The sequence below is a fragment of the Crocodylus siamensis genome, chromosome 5 (genome assembly GCF_052110815.1).
Source record: "Crocodylus siamensis isolate JL-2025a chromosome 5, ASM5211081v1, whole genome shotgun sequence".
NCBI classification, from domain to species: domain Eukaryota; kingdom Metazoa; phylum Chordata; order Crocodylia; family Crocodylidae; genus Crocodylus; species Crocodylus siamensis.
Window position 1 is genome coordinate 24897552 of NC_143399.1, and position 16512 is coordinate 24914063.

Genomic DNA, 16512 nt, shown 5'->3' on the forward strand with positions numbered 1-16512 from the left:
CTCTGAGGGACCTAGTTTAGATTGGGAGTGAACATTATACACATTCACACTTGCAGGGGGCAGTGGGGACAAAAGTGGCAGAGGCTCACAGGCAGAAGGGCACTCTTGCATATCTCCCAGCATGCCCTATGGATTCCTAGGTTTCTGGAGACTGCTGAGCACAACCAAGCACTTGATCAGCAGCTGGGTTCAGGCTGTCATGCTCCAACCCCCCACTAACTCACCATGGGGCCTCCCCCACACCTTGCCCAGAAGCTTCCAGAAAAGCCCCAAAGCGAGTGTCCTCCCTTGCTAATTTGCACATGTTTCTGTGTCCTGGCCTGCGCACAACCTGCTGTGGTGCCCCACCACCTGTGCCTAAGTCCTCAGACTCAGGAGCTATAACAAGTCCTTCTTGTTTTCCTGCACAACTCTTACTGTAGGCTGAGGGCCATCTCTTGTGGCCATCAGGACATGATCTTGTAGCTGGTTGCTGTGGGACACAGCTTCCTGTCCATGAGCCAGCAGCCAGCCATCCTGCATGGGACCACCTACCACACCATGTGCCCACTTAGCATCCTGAACTGGGCCATCAACTTCCATGTGACTGATGAGGATGAAGTCACACAGGACATCATGGGGGGTTGGGGGGAAGATGGGGGGAGGGGCTGGGCAGGAAAGTGGTCAGAAGGAAGGCAGGGAGAGGGGCTAGGCAAGAAGTGATTGAGGGGTTGGGGGGAAGGTGAGGGGAGGGGCCAGGCAGGGAAGTGATTGGGGGGTCGGGGGGGCAGGTGGGGGTTGGGGCTGGGCAGGGAAGTGAATTGGGGCCTGGAGGGGTAGGTGGGGCGTGGGGCCGGGCAGGGCAGGTGGGGGGCAAGGGGGAGCAGGCAGGGTCAGCAGCCCCCCCCACTGTCCCATCCTCCTTCCTCCACCCCCCCAACCCCTTACTGATACTGGAACCCTGGTGCTGAACATGCTGTCTGGTAGGCCACACATTTTAACACCAGGGCAAGGGGCCTACCATAGAGATGCTCTGATAGCCATACCATCTTCGTGGAGGACTCGGCCTCTTGTTCTGGAGTCACCTGTGTGTGGTCAGAGGCAGTGACCAAGACCTACAGCATCTTCTCCTTCGTCCTTTGACACCTCCAGCAAACTTCCCTCCTGTGCTCTGCAGCTGTGTCCCTCTGGTCTTGAGCCAACATTGTGTCCTCCACACACTGGCCTCCATCACAAAGGTGGTGTTTCTTCACTTTGACAGGGAAGACACAGAGCCTTTGTGTGATGTTGAAACTTTTGCTGATAAAATTAAGTATAAGGGCAGGTATTTTGGACCCTTCCAGCTCTCACTCTGGCACCCATGCAGAGACAATAAGTTAATTATGGTAAGTCTTTTGTCTTGCCCCACCTCCACTCTTCCCACCCCACGGCTAGTAGCCATGCCACTGCTCTCCACCTGGCACTGCTCTCCTCCAACACAGATCAGGGTCCCAGCTGTGCTGTGGGTGGGCAGCAGGCCCTGCAGTGGTGCTGGCATAGGTTGTCAGGGACAGAGAGTCTAGGTCCTTCTCCAGGAACTGTGGTGGGCACTTGCTGTAAGCCTTTAGAGGGTCCAGGGACCCAGGGTCTTGCTGGGACTCAGATCCTTCCCAAAGCAGGCAGGGACTGACCACTCTGAGGAGTGCTGGTGGAGGTCTTAAACAGTGCACTTCCCCACTCCAATCTTTCCCTTACAGGAATTATGTTTCACTGCTGTGTCCATGCAGGTGTGGTATTTCACTCCCAACATTTGCCTGGTGAAAATCCATTGGGCCCAGAGGGATGAGCTTTATCATTATTCCTGTGGGAGTGCCAACCAATACACTATGCTTCTGCTGCAGGACATGATGCCCCAGGAAGTGTTTTACAGCTGGAGGAGAGACCATCTGCTTTGAAGGCATGCAGGGGAAGGCCAGGTTAGCATTCAGTGTGAAAGTCTGGCTTGCATGGTACCAAGATGACTCTGCTATGATGAGCTGACATCCATGGATGAGGTTGCAATCACCACAACTATTGATACAATGCTGAACCCATCATGACCTGACCAACAGGTCTAGCTGCCTAAGAAGAGTCCTGCTGTAACTACCCTTGGCTTTCCAGCACCATTCTTCTGCTTTGCAAACATCTGGAGGGGGTGGGGGTTGCCTTGCTTTCAGGGGCTGGGGTGGGAGCGCTGTCTGGGGCTGGGATGGGACTGCAATTGTGGGGTTTTCCTTGAGGGGTTAGTACAGTGACTGCCTATGCCATGAAACTTGGACTTTCCCCAGGGATCAGATCAGATGGGGTATGGAGTGCCACTTCCAATCCTTTCCAGATGCATGACTCAGAAGTCACCCTGACAGAGGGGCTGGATTGGCTGAGATAGTGGTTCCCATGTGGGACCCCTGCCATCACATCAGTGCTTTTCTTGGACTGGCAGGAAAGAAGGGAGGGAGAATGGTTATTTAGCAAGGGGGACATTCTTATTTCTGCTGTACTGCAATTCCACTAGTTCTCACAGATAGCTGTGTGTTATCTCCTGTCCCTGACCTCATTGTCTTCTCTGCCAGATGGCCCTGTGGTGTTGCTAGCTGGGGCAGGGGTGCAGAGAGCTGACTCCTATACCTGTTTTTTACATTGTGCCTACAGAGCTCAGTAAACACATTCAGTGCCTTTCCATGTGTGCAAGGGGAAGGGCGTCAGGGGAAGGGGGGTATTATTTCAATGCTAATACTCTGGGCAGCTGGAAGGAGGCTCAGCCTCTCCCAGCAGCTGAACATGGCCATGAGAGATAAATGATGCCTGTAGATGTGTTGTGAATCTGCTCCAATGTGCTATAATTACAGCGTGTCAGAGCAGACTTGATTTATCGAGTTTGCTGGAGTGTGGTAATTCCTGCACTCCAGCCAGCCCCTGCATCTCATGTATCAGCACTTCAAAATGGTGGTGGAGGCACTTGAACTTGTCACCAAGTTTTAGCTGAAGTGCCCCCACCACCACTTTGAAGTGTGGGGATGCTGATCATGAGATACTGCAGTGCTGTAATTAGAGTAGCTCTTGGAGCTGCTCTAATTAGGGCACTCCCCTCCAACCCTGGATGACATGTAAAAGTGCTCAAAGAGGGCAGGGAAGTGTGAATGAGGAAGATTTATGTTTCAACAGAATGGAAGATGGGTGGCTAACTGCCTGAGGCCAAGTCAGGGGGTGGGGAGGGGGTGGAGGGGGACAGAATTGATACCTGTGCTGCATTCCATGGAGGGAGGGTAGGAAAGGGTCTGCCCAGTGCTGAAAGACAGAAACTTCTCATGTAATTAGCAGCCTGGGGCTCCATGCTTTGAGTAGTCAGAGTAGGGTGAATCACCAGCTCCCCACACCTCTCCATCCACGTATCAGGTTCCCCACTTGGAGTGTTCTCCACCATGATGGGCTGGGAGAAGACTGTTGCCATGGGGATGGTCTGTAGTGGCCAGTGGTCCCCCAGGGGAATTGGGGAATGGGAGAAGGAGGATGGGTTGGGAGATGGGCTTATACAGAGGGCTTTGGACTAACAAGGCATTGTGTTAAGTGAGACAGCTCCTTGAAGAAAGGCATGCTGCGTCTTCTGCTCCCGAACTTTTTATTGATGTCATGCACATGATTGTACTGGATCTTCATCCATTTTGTCTCAACCTGGCACTGCACCCAGTCCCTGTCATGGGCCCATATTTGTGTCCGTTGGGCAGTGGGCTTAAACGCACCCCTGTTCTCTTGCACTTAGCGTTGGGTTCTGCATATGCAGCCTAATGTGCTTCATGAGGGTTGTTGGGGGCCCAGGACTCATGTGAGGGACACAGATGCTTCATTTTCTGCCACTACTTCCTGCCTGCAGTGGACAAGTAGATGGAGGTGGGGATGGGGAGAGGTGCTGTGCTTGCTAGGTGCTGGGACAATTTGGGGACAGCACCTGCTAGATGCTTGGCCAGACCATCCAAGTGCTAGTGTGCTTGCCTGCAAGGGAGGAGGAGCATTGGCCAGCAGGCTGGGATGCTGGAGGACAGTGATCTAATTTGAACTGATAGGGGAACAGTACAGTACACAAGTTTGATACTCCTGTCACAACTGATCTCAACTGAGTGTACCTCGGACAAGGTCTATTCTAAGTCATTTGCACCATTTTTAGACTGGTCTATATATGCTGAACTTCTACATGGTTACAGGTTAAATTGATTGACTTTCACATAGACCAGCCTGAGCGTGATGTCTGTAGGTGTGGAAACCATATATTTTGAGATTTGTTGTGGTACTGTAACAATATGCTGGCTTTATTTTAATGTTGCATTGGCTGTGTCAGTTTGATTGCTTTATTAAAGATCAGTCATTCTTAATCAACTGTATTTGTATAATTATTTAAATGATACATCGTTATGCAATTACTGAAAATGTTTATTCCTTGTTCTCTTTGAGCACTGAACTGCAGCAGCTTGTTGGTTTCTCTCATCTGAGGCTGAAGGCCCTGGAATTTTTCAGGACTCTTTCTATTCAGTCCTTTAAAAATACTAAATACTCTAAATTTATTTGGAGAGAGTTGGAATTATTTTTGTCTGAAATATGCTTATCAGGCACCTTAGAGATTATGGAAAACAAACATTTTCAGCTCTTAAGTCATGCTACAAAATCTTGGATGTACATTGTCCTCACTGCTGAACACAATGAACCCACGTGGACTTGATTAATTTTCTCACTCAATTAAAAACCTTGACGTATGATACACTGCCAAATTTGGTTAGTTTCAGGACTGGATGAGAATGTCTATATAATATAGAATGTAAGTCTAAATATTTTAAGTTGGGAGGGGAGGGAGTTTCATTACTTTAGTCACCACATTAGGCACAGTTTAACTTACCCTGCTGAGAGGAAATGAGAGTAGGATAAGATAAGATGAACCCACTGTATTTAGGCTGTTAAAGCATATTACAGCCTCAGAACTAATAAAATATTTAACATTGATCACCAGGGATGTGGAAAAGCACACAAAGGAATACAGCCAGTATGCACTAAATTATTAGATTTTTTTTTCTGTGAATGTATTAAATTTCAGAGGTTAAGTGGCTGGTGGAAAAATGCACTGAATTTTCACCTTTGAGAATTGATAGCAAATTTTGTTCTCAGTGTAATCAGGACCAAAAATCATCCTGTTTTCACAGCTGCACTGAGGCACATTATTACACACCACCTCAAAACTTTGCCATTTCTGGCACTAGGAAGAAACCGAAGATTAGATTGCATGAAATAAAGAAATGTTTTCCCATCTTGCTGATGTTGGATTTGAAGGATTTGTAAAAGGGTCTCCCTGAGGGCTTGATTGTGACTGAAACTATGCACCCAACCAATTACAGTGAATCTAGCAGCTCAAAATATGCATTCATTCCAAAAGAATGTCAGAACTCAGTTTCTGTCCCTATGTGGGTCACCTGGACTTTGGGGCAGGGTGAATGTGAGTAATTTGAGTGAAATCTCATTTAATTCCTCCCTAGAGCAACTGGATGGCAGTGGAAGGTGTGTGTGCTGGGGAGGGGAGGGCATAACTCTTGTTCATTCCCACTACTCATTGGCCAACATACCCAAGTCAGAACCAGAAGAGTAGCTTACTGATGAGACAGTCCATCAGTGAGTCATCATTCCCCAGTGGGAGAGAGGGAATTATTTAAACCCTGCCATGGTGTATTCTACTCAAATCCCCTAGCTCAGGGGTATGTCGAAACCATCAACCATAATCTTTTGATAATTTGATAATAAAGAAATGACTGTTTCCCAGGCTAACTATTATTTTCAGGAGGAACACTCATGCTTCTACTAATGATTAGACAATGAATGTATGTCAGGGATCAGTTGTGTTCAACCCCCAGCTGACAAAACATGTGCTTTCTTTCAACTTTACTTCCAATAATATTTTCTGAGTCAACTTGACCATTTCCTTTTTTGATATGAAAGTAATTTTGGGAGGGGAAGTTATTCACCAAGAAGACATAGTTCATTTCTCCATAGTTGGTTTCTACCATTCAAGACTTCATCTGATGTCTGGAAAAATTTCTATTGTACCAAACTCTCATTTCTCTTTGTTTACAAGGCAGTGTCCACTTTTTGGCACTGCATGGTTGTAACAGGTTTTGCTTTCAATATATCACAGTATAAAAAGTGCTCCAAATATTTTTTAAAAATGTGCCTTTGTTCCACGGACAATCCACTTTTTTCTAGCACAATGAAAGAATCTAAGCCATGTTAGGAATGATTTTTGCTTGTATGCTAGCACTAATTTGCTCAGAATATGTTGGATTTTCAGGGAATTAAATCTTTTCTGTGGTGCACAGTATAGCTTTTGAATGCAAATCTTACCTTCCTTCAAAAAATCATAGAAAATTAGGGTTGGAAGGGACCTCAGGAGGTCTTCTAGTCCACTCCCTTCTCAAAGAGCTGGAACATCCACAGCTAGATCATCCCATCCAAGGCTTTGTTTAGCTTGGTCTTAAAAAAAACCCCAAGGATGGAGATTCCCTAACCTCCCTGGGTAACTTGTTTTAATGCTTTACTACCTACCTCATGAGAAAGTTCCTCCTCATATCTAACTTAAATTTCCCTTGCTGCAACTTAAGACGATTGCTCCTTGCTCTGTCATGTACCACCACTGAGAACAGTCTAACTCCATCCTCTTTTGAACCACCCTTCAGGTAGCTGAAGGCTGCTATTAAATCCCTCCTCAGTCTTCTCTTCTTCAGACTAAATAGGCCAAGTTCTCTCAGCCTGTCCTCACAAGTCATGTGCCCTAGCCCTATAACTATGTTTGATTCCCTCTGCTGGACTCTTTCCAATTTGTCTACATCATTTCTGTAGCAGAGGACCCAAAACTGGACACTGTACTCTAAATGTGGCCTCACCAGTGTAAGACAAAGCCAGATTCAATTGCTTTTGTGAGTTTGAAAACCTGTAAAACTTGAAAGGAAAATTATGACCCTTCCAAAAATTTCTATTATACCAAATTCTCATTTCTTTTTGTTTACAAGGCAGTGTCCATTTTTTGGCACTGCATGGTTGTAATAGGTTTTGCTTTCAATAGATCACAGTAGTGAAGGGATCCTGAGGTCCCTTCCAAAACTTGAAAGGAAAATTATGACCCTTGGTGCCCTTTCTAGTTGCCCCTCAAAGCCATAGGGATAACAAGCAGTTTCTGCACCCTGAGCAGAAGTGACAGCACTCTGCCATTCTTGGAACACTTCAAAATTGGGCCTGGGTCTGGTGACTATGAAATATATGAATGTGTTGAATCTGCACATATGAATCTGCAGCTACTTTTTGTTGAATCTGCTAATGACAATTAATATATAGTTTTATTTTATGTTTATCACATGTAGGCTGACAGCAGTCTTTCCCACAGTTGCGGCTGGAGTCATTTATTTCTGAATGTCCTTGACATACATAACAGCAACCCAGTTGTCCACACCTAGTTATGCTACTGACTAAAACAAGGGACAATAACATACAAACCATGGAGCCACTGGATTTGGTCTGTGGAGCAAGGGGCATCTGCAGCATTCCAACTGGTACACAGTTCTACAAAAGGGACGGTCTACATGTAAGGGATGGTATTCATCTCACAAGCAGAGGGAAGGAGCTCTTTGCTTTGAGAGTCTGTGACTTGTTGAGGAGAGCTTTAAACTATGCAAGTCTGGGGACCAGGGAGAAGGCTCAACTGCTGTACATTGAGCCACTAGCCACAAAGACACACAGGAGGGCATTCAAGAAATGGACAACCAGATTGGTACTGACATCTTGTGACACAGGCAGCATGACAAAAAACCCGATGTGACTAGGGGACAGCTCGAGTGTCTTTATGGGAATGCCAGAAGCATGGGAAATTAACGAGGAGGAGTTCCAGCTCCTCTTGTTTATGAGGATTTTGATCTGGTTGGGTTAACAGAGACTTGGTGGGATGACATATGACTGGAAGTTCATATTGAGGGCTATAGGCTTTACAAGAAGGATCACATTGGGAAGAAGGAAGGAAGTGTGGCCCTCTATGTGAAAAAGCAGTACTCCTTCCTTCAGGTCACATTTGACAGCAGGGAAGAGTCTCTTGAGACCCTCTGGGGCAGGATACAAGGGGGATCAGGAGAGGTAGACCTGATGGTGGTAGTCTACTACAGGCCTCCCTCCCAAGAAGAGAGTGATTAGGCATTCTCCAGAGAACTGGTTGAGGCAGAGAACACTAGAGCCATTATCGTCATGGGTAACTTTAACTGACATCTGTTAGGAGGATCACTCAGCCATCTCTCACAGGTCAGCCAACGTCTTGGCCTGCCTGCGTGTTTCTGGGCTAACCACCCACCTTTCTCACTTTCCACATCTTGATGGGAAATGATTATGGGTTAATTAGGTGGGAGGCTGCCCATTTTCTTCCCCGATGCCAGGGGGCATTATTTGCAGCTCTGAATCTTCCCTATGCTGCAGCCCATGCCTTGCAGATGGCATCAAAGTTCTTGATGTCTCTGGCTCAACACTGGGCCCCATAAACCTCCAGTCTGGACCTCCTATCAGGCAGCCTACTCTGCCCTTATTCTGGGCTGCCTAGCTCCCTGCACTCCTCCCCCTCTTGGGTATGCCCCCCCTCTGGGACCTCTGGCCACACAGGCCCTGGACTCACCTCCAAGGCAGGTTGGAACCCCAGGCCCTTAGCTCTGGGAGTCCCTTGCAGTGGGCCCCTGGCCCTTTTGATGCTTCCTGTCCTAGATGCAGCATTGACCAGTCAAGGGCGCCTCAAGTCAGGCTTCTGAGCATCTATCCCACAATCTCTAACACAGGTCTGCCTTCTTGGGCCCTACTATTGGGTTATCCACCCGGTTGTGGGAGCTGGGGTTATTAAGGCTCCCTGACCCATCTATCACTGGAGTGGTAACTGGCCTGGCATTTCCTGGGGGCTCCCACACCACTAGGAGCCCCACCAGGCTACCCATCCCCAGCAGGGTGAAGTTTTAGGTCATGCACAGGACCAAGAGCCTTCTAGCCATTCCCATAAACTCTAGGTATTCCTGAAGCAGCAGAGCTCAGTAGGGAGACATTTCTTCCCTGCTGGCTGGTCACAAACTTCTCTTCTTCAGCACAGAGAGGTGGACATTAAATGGCCACTCTCATCAGGCACCTACTCTCTCCCTGGCTTAGGACTTAAAGTGGAAGGCACCAACAGTGCCCTGCCATACTAAGGATCGGTGGTACTCTGGGAGACAGCAATCCAACCTGGTTAGGGTCACCATCCACCATAAGACCGGGAAATCAGACAGCAGAACACAAGTCCTGAACTTCAAGAAGGCAGATTTTGGCAGACTCAAGAGGCTATTTGGAGAGGCCCTCTGCAACCAGCAACTGGACAATTTGGGAGTTCAGGAACTTTGGTGTTTCCTTAAGGAAGCAATTCTCACAGCCCAAAAATGGGCCATCCACATGTGGGCAAAAACAGGAAAGAACCCAAGAGACCCACTTTGCTCAACAGGAATATTAGACAGATTTTGAAAAAGAAAAAAGAAGCATATAAGCCATGGAAGAATGACTCTGCAACCAGAGAGGAATACACCAGTATCACCAGGGCCTGCAGATATGAGACAAGGAAAGTCAAGGCAGACATGGAGATCAAGCTGGAAATCAGAGTAAAGGACAATAAAACATCCTTCTTCCAATCCATAGGGAGCAAGAATAAGTCAGGCTACACCGTGGGACCCCTACTGAATGCTCAGGGGTAGCCCACAGTTGATGGCCATGAAAAAGTCGAACTCCTAAATGTATACTTCACAATTGTATTCCTGAAATCAAACAGAGGCTGCTTACCTGACCAGAGGCCCAGGGAACATGGGGAAGACAACAGGCTACACAAAATCAGTCCTGAACAGGTGAGGGATCTCCTGCAAGACTTGGATGTATTCAAGTCTGCTGGGTCCAACAACCTGTACCCAAGAGTACTGAAAAAACTGGCTAAGCTTATAGCAGTAACGCTGGCCAAGCTGTTTGAAGAGTCGTGGAACTTGGGAGTGGTCCTGGATGACCTACAAACTATGAAACTATGACTGGAAGAGAGCCTATATGGTGCCCATCTTTAATAAACGGAAAAGGGATGACCCTGCTAACTACAGACTGGTCAGTCTGACCTTGGTCCTGGGTAAAATCTTTGAAAAATGTATTAAGAAGGCCATTGTTTGCAAGCTGAAAATGGATGCAATCAGCATGGCTTTGTTGAGCACAGATCATGTCTGGCAAACTTTGTGTCCTTCTACAACCAGGTAACTAGCCATCTGGACAAGGGACAGGGGGTTGACACAATTTACTTAGACTTCAGTAAAGCCTTTGATTCTATTTCCCATGTGATTCTCTTAAACAAAATGGAAGGTGCTGGACTTTACCAATCTACAGTGAGATGGGTGGACAATTGGCTTAGAGACCACTTCCAGAGGGTGGCAATTGATGGGATGGCCTTATTGTGGAGGGCCGTCTCCAACAGTGTCCCCCAGGGATCGGTGTTTGGACCCATGCTCTTTAATATATTCATTAATGACTTGGATGAGGCACTGGAAAGTTCAATGATTAAGTTAACGGATGATACCAAACTGTAGGGAAACAAAGGTACATTGAAGGATAGGGTTATGATCCATAATGGGCTTGGCAGACTGGACTCATGGGCAGAATGAAATCAGATGAGATTTTACAGGGATAAGGGCAAAGTCCTTCATCTGGGTAGGAAGAACCCTCCCCCCAGCTACATGATGGGTGGTGCTCCATTGGCTGGCATAGCATCTGAATGAGACCTGGGGGTGATGAACAGCTGGAAGATGAATATGAGCCAATAGTGCAATGAGGTTGCCAGAAAAGCAAATATAACTCTGCTGTGTGTGGCCAGTAGATCCAGGGAGTTGCTCCTCCATCTCTATTTGGCACTAGTGAGGCCTCAGCTGAAGTACTGGGTCCAGTTCTGGGCACCATACTTCAAGAAGGATGTGTGTAAGCTTGAGAGGGTACAAAGAAGGGCCACCTGCATGGTCAAGGGCATGGAGGATAGGCCCTATGAGGAGTGACTCCTTTCAGTTCAGTTTGAGTAAGAGAAGGCTGAGAAGTGATTTGATAGCCGCCTACAAGTACATCGGGGTGAACATCAAGATCTAGGTGAGCAATTCTTCAGGAAGGCACCTTGAGGGAGGACAAGGACCAATGGGCATAAGCTTATAGAGGGTAAACTCAGGCTAGATATAAGAAAGAACCTTTTCTCTGTAAGGGTCGCCAGAACCTGGAACACACTCACGGCAGAGGTGGTCCAATCACCATCCTTGGAGGTGTTCAAGAGGAGGCTGGACAGGCACCTTGTTGAGCTTGTCTGAGCCCAATAACTTCCTGCCGATGGCAGGGGACTGGGCTTGAAGATCTTACAGGTCCCTTCTGGTTCTACGATTCTAAACTGTGAAAACTTAGCTTGCACTATCCACTATAGAAAACTGGTTTATTTAGGAGATCCTTGCTTCAAGTCACAGAAATATAGTTAAAGTCCAAGAGATTCCAGTGGTGCAATTCATGAAGAACGTATTTTAGATCAGTCATGTTCTCTTTACATCTTTTGTTACTGACTCTGATATCTGCCCTTTGGGTTATTTTTTGTTGTTGTTCTGCTGGAGTTTTTACTGAGATATATTTAGATAACCATGACTATCAGTCTTTTTGTTTACTTTGCTCCCACAGCAATTACAGCATAGATGGCCTCAATATGCTTATTAGAAACCAGAACCTATTTGTAGGGAGTAGGAAGTAATGACAGTGGTATACCACAAAACAAAATATTGAAATAAATGCGAATTAGACCTGTGAGAACTTGGAAATGATAACATTTAACTTTTAAAACTTATAAACCAAAGCAGATAATAATTAAAACAAAAACATAGTTTTGTTTTTTTCTGGATTTTGTTTGTTTGTTTGCATTTGGTTTTGTTAGGTTTGGTTTATGTCCCTTTTTTTTACTTTGCATTTCAGATATTATCTTAAAAGATTAAACATATTGGGTCCAATCCTCAGTTGGTATGACTCTACTTATTGCCTGTATTGATGTAGCTTTGTTTACAACTACTGAGTTACATCAGTGCTTAATAACTAGAGTTTATATTAATTCAATGCCAGCAGAAAAACACTATAAGACAAAGGCTTGGATCTAGCAAATCAAATAGGAGTCAAATATATAGACAACGCCTATGCAAGTTATTTGCAATGTGGATGGAAGATGATTGGGATATTTCCATTGATGAATACTGAATCAAGACTGCTGAATAAGGAGGGGCTTAAGCAAGCTAAATTTAAGCATATTCTTAAATGCTCTACTGAATTAGACCCCAAAGCAAATGGGTCCTAATTGTGGGATGCTTACTTACTGCAAGTAGTACTTTTCAAGTGAGACTTGTCTTATCCACTGCACAACTGGGACCACTGGTTAAGTGGAATATGGGCTCAACTTCACACTGGAGTTGCGTAGGAATTGTAGCTACTTCTTAAAGAGAAATCAGTTTGAGTATTATTTCACTTTGGACTATGGTCAAATTTGATTGCTGTTATCCTACTGAATCTCCTACATAGCTCCTTGTTATTATCATCACCATCTTTGGGCCTTTTGTTTGTTTGGTTTTGGTTTTTTGTTTGTTTTTGGTATTCATCATATTAAAGAGGGTGGATACCCAGAACTAACAGTTCTCTCTTTTGCAGTGATGCAAATCAGGAGTAATGCTGTTGAAGTAAACAACATTGCACTGGTATAAATCTGTATAGCATCAGCCTCCTGGATAAGAATAGTTTTAAAATAGTTCAAATGTGAACTTGGTATTAGAAAAATACTTCAGCCTCCATGACTTAGGGTCCCCAAATACTGAACGCAAATGAGACACAATAAACAGTACATGAGCTAATAATCACATCAGCTCTATAGTCTTCTGCAACCTACCATCTATTTAAGAATATAGAGAGGTAGGCACTTCCACAGAGGGGGATTTAAATGGATATGGGGAGGGGGCGTTGCTGAGAGAAACAGAGGGTTGAATTGGTTAGTAGAGATAAATAAGGAAATAACCACATATTTAGTTCAGCGACGATGTGGTATATATTGTATACTTAAGGCCCCTGACACATTATGCTTAAGATGAGATTAACTCATTAATCACATTCTAAGTAGTGACCTGGCCATATGTTCATTCAATTAATGGCATGAAAAAAACAGGAATAAGTCACAAAGATATTACAAAAAATGTGTGTAATAGTATGTCACTGGTTCCTGTTATGTCTTGAACTGAATGTGTGGCCAGTGCTCCCAGACTCTAGAACACATTCCCATGTGCCCTGAAGGCTGGGAGCACTGGTCAGCTGACTGGGGGTCCCAGCTTGGGGAACACTGTGAGTAGCTGGGAGCTCTGGGAATACTGAATCAGTGTTCAGAGCTCCCAGCTACAGGACCAAAGATTGCCAGTGCAGAGGGGATCCTGGAATCATGATGAGAGCAATATGGCATGGTGGGGGTGGGATCTGATGCCTGATCCCATAATCGTGGCTCCTGTCATGCATACGTGGCATGGAGGGAGGTGCAATTGTTAAGACTGTCCACCATGCCTTCTTTTTTAACACGTGCTAGTGGCCTAAGGTACATCAGTGACATCTTATTCATAAGAACACATGGGAAGGAACGTCTAGAGACATTCCACAGAAACTGTAACTGCTTCCATGATTCCATCATACTGACTATTGAATACTCTACCCAGTTAATTAATATCACCTCCCCTATTCTTTCTATTTACATTCGCTTCTATTTAGAACCCTTGCTTTCTGCAAGTCCATTCATAGCATCTGATGAAATAGTCTGTTGCCTCTGAGCACATCTACATGAGAAACTACTGTGTAGCTGTTACCGTACATTCATTTAGTACTTTTATTATAAAGTACTGAAGAAATACACAGTAACTGGAATTACTGTGCAGTAGTGCCGGCAAACATGTTTTAAGTGATGCTACTGCACAGTAGCTTATTAGCACTGTCTGTGCTGTGACACGCTACTGCACAATATCTTTTGGCTACCACAAACAGCATCTTAGGTAGACACACTGTCTATGAACCAATGAGTCTCTAAGGTGCTGTGCTGCCCTGCTCTTTTAAGAGTATGCCTATGATGCCCACTGTAGTGTAGAGTAGAGATAGATAAATTAATTTTAAGGAACTTAATTGGCTTAGTGGAAGCAGGCTAGCTGAAGTAGAATAGAGATCCATGAAACCTAAGTTACCCTCCCTATACAGCAAAACATGGACACAGTGACAATGGCAATAGAAATGCTCTCAGTCATTTGATTCCCCATCCCTAAAACAAGTGCTCAGAATGCCAATTTATTATTCTTTTGTAGCATTTTTCATCTTAGAAACTCAAAGTGATTTGCAAAGATGTATAATAATAATAATTCATTACCTCCTTTTACTGATACTTAGACTGCAACGCTATGAAGTGTCAACAAACACAGTGATCTTTCCCAAGTATATGCAGTGACTCAGCAGTAGAACTAAGATAATATAAGGGCCCCTCTGATTCCTGGCCTGTTCTGTAAACAGAAAAGAAGAGTCCCCCATCCTTTATGAGGACAGATTTTGCATAGTTGGGATAAATCAGAATGATAGAAGAAAATAATTAAGACAGAATACACAAGAGGTCAAAGCCACTGGAAACAGCATTAGAAGGAAAATAAAACCTAAAACACAACAGGAAAAAAAAAACCTAGAGCTATAATGTAGGTGGAATGAAATGGAAGTAGTTTTCTACAACAAAAGGTAATTTCTTCATTTGAATTTTACCTTTCACAAAAAGCATTAAGATTTCAAATCTGGATGTCCTTTGGGATGGTACAAGTACATATTAAAAGAAGGTAATTATCATACAAAGAGTATATATGAAATACAAAGATATTATATGTGTGTGTGTGTGTGTGTGTGTGTGCGCGCGCGCGCACACGTGCGTGCGCATATTTAGACTAGCCATAAGGAAATCCAGGACTGCCAAGATATCTGGGAATTAGGCAGGTTAAGTACAGAGAAGGCTGATGTTGAACTCAAGCTGCTAACACAAGTTAAAAGTTAAACTGCCTTGCTTTAAAACTTTGTTAGCTTAGGTAAAAACACACCTTTTCTGAAGTGAAGATTTAAATTAAACAAACTTGCTCATTCATAACTGGAACCCAACACTTCCCGTATACAAGCCAATTATATATTTATTATTCTGGAATTTACCTGCTGCCCAAATATTTTTTTCTCCTATACTACTACCTCTTTGAATATAAACAACATTATTGTACTGTAACAAGGAATTTAAGTTCTTCTTGGATTTTTAGAAATAATTTCACCACACATAACAACGTCCAGTTTGCCATCAAAACCCTTCCTCTCATGGAATCTAAGGCATCACTTCTATGTAGCTATGAAAATGTGCTGACTTTCATTTCTTTGCATTGCACCATTAGATTTATTTGAACTACGTGTAGAAACAGCAGCCATTTTGTTCATGGAGTTACTATGTAATGACTACAATTGAAAAACCTCCATTAGCTGTTACAGCTTATTACATGGAAGAAACATAGTGTGCTCTTTCATTTCTTTCTTACTGTTATCTTTCTTACCCTAAAATAAAAGTAATGTTAGGCTGAAAGTATACGGATACTTTTTCTATAGACAGAAATCCATAAAATCCAAGTGTTCTCCCACTATGTTCAGGGCTATTGCTTTACCATATCAATTCTTTTACTGATACTTTGTTGGGAGATGTTTGTTACTCTCTGACCAGTGAGCAAATGAAATTCTTGAAGCATTAGGAAGCCATAAAAATCCTTTCATGTCAAGAAGAATGGTTGAATTTGACTTTTCACTGGCATTGCAAAAATTGTAAATCCCTTTTGTGATAGTACAATTTGTGACTCTTCATCAGAAACATTAGAAAAAAACCTTATGGATCACAGTAGAGAAGCAAGAGCAAGTACCACTATATATAGACCTATTTTGTATAAGAATGGATACCTGCATTTTCACATTTATGAGACAACAAACCCTGAGAGTAAATGACTTCTTGCACAGATCGAAAGGAAAAAAATGGAAAGAGTTAAAATGGAGGCACGTTTATCCTAAAGCATGAACTAGATCCTGCATTGTTCTTCCAGGAATGATCTAACATACACTGCCCTACAAAAGACAATGACTTGTGTTAGGCAACCTGATCATGGCCCATATCTTTGAGAACACTTCTTCTGGTGCTGTAGCAGCAATAGCGAGAAGACTGAGTAAAAGCCCCAGTATCTAAGCCACTACAACCCCCCAAAAAATTCATTTTAAAACTGAGGTGATTCTTCTGAGGACAATTTTAATGAAAAACTATGCCAGAAGTCTGCAGGATGGTAACATTAATTTGACAGAATGTTATTGATTGATCTTTCACATTTTCTTTGGGGCTAACAC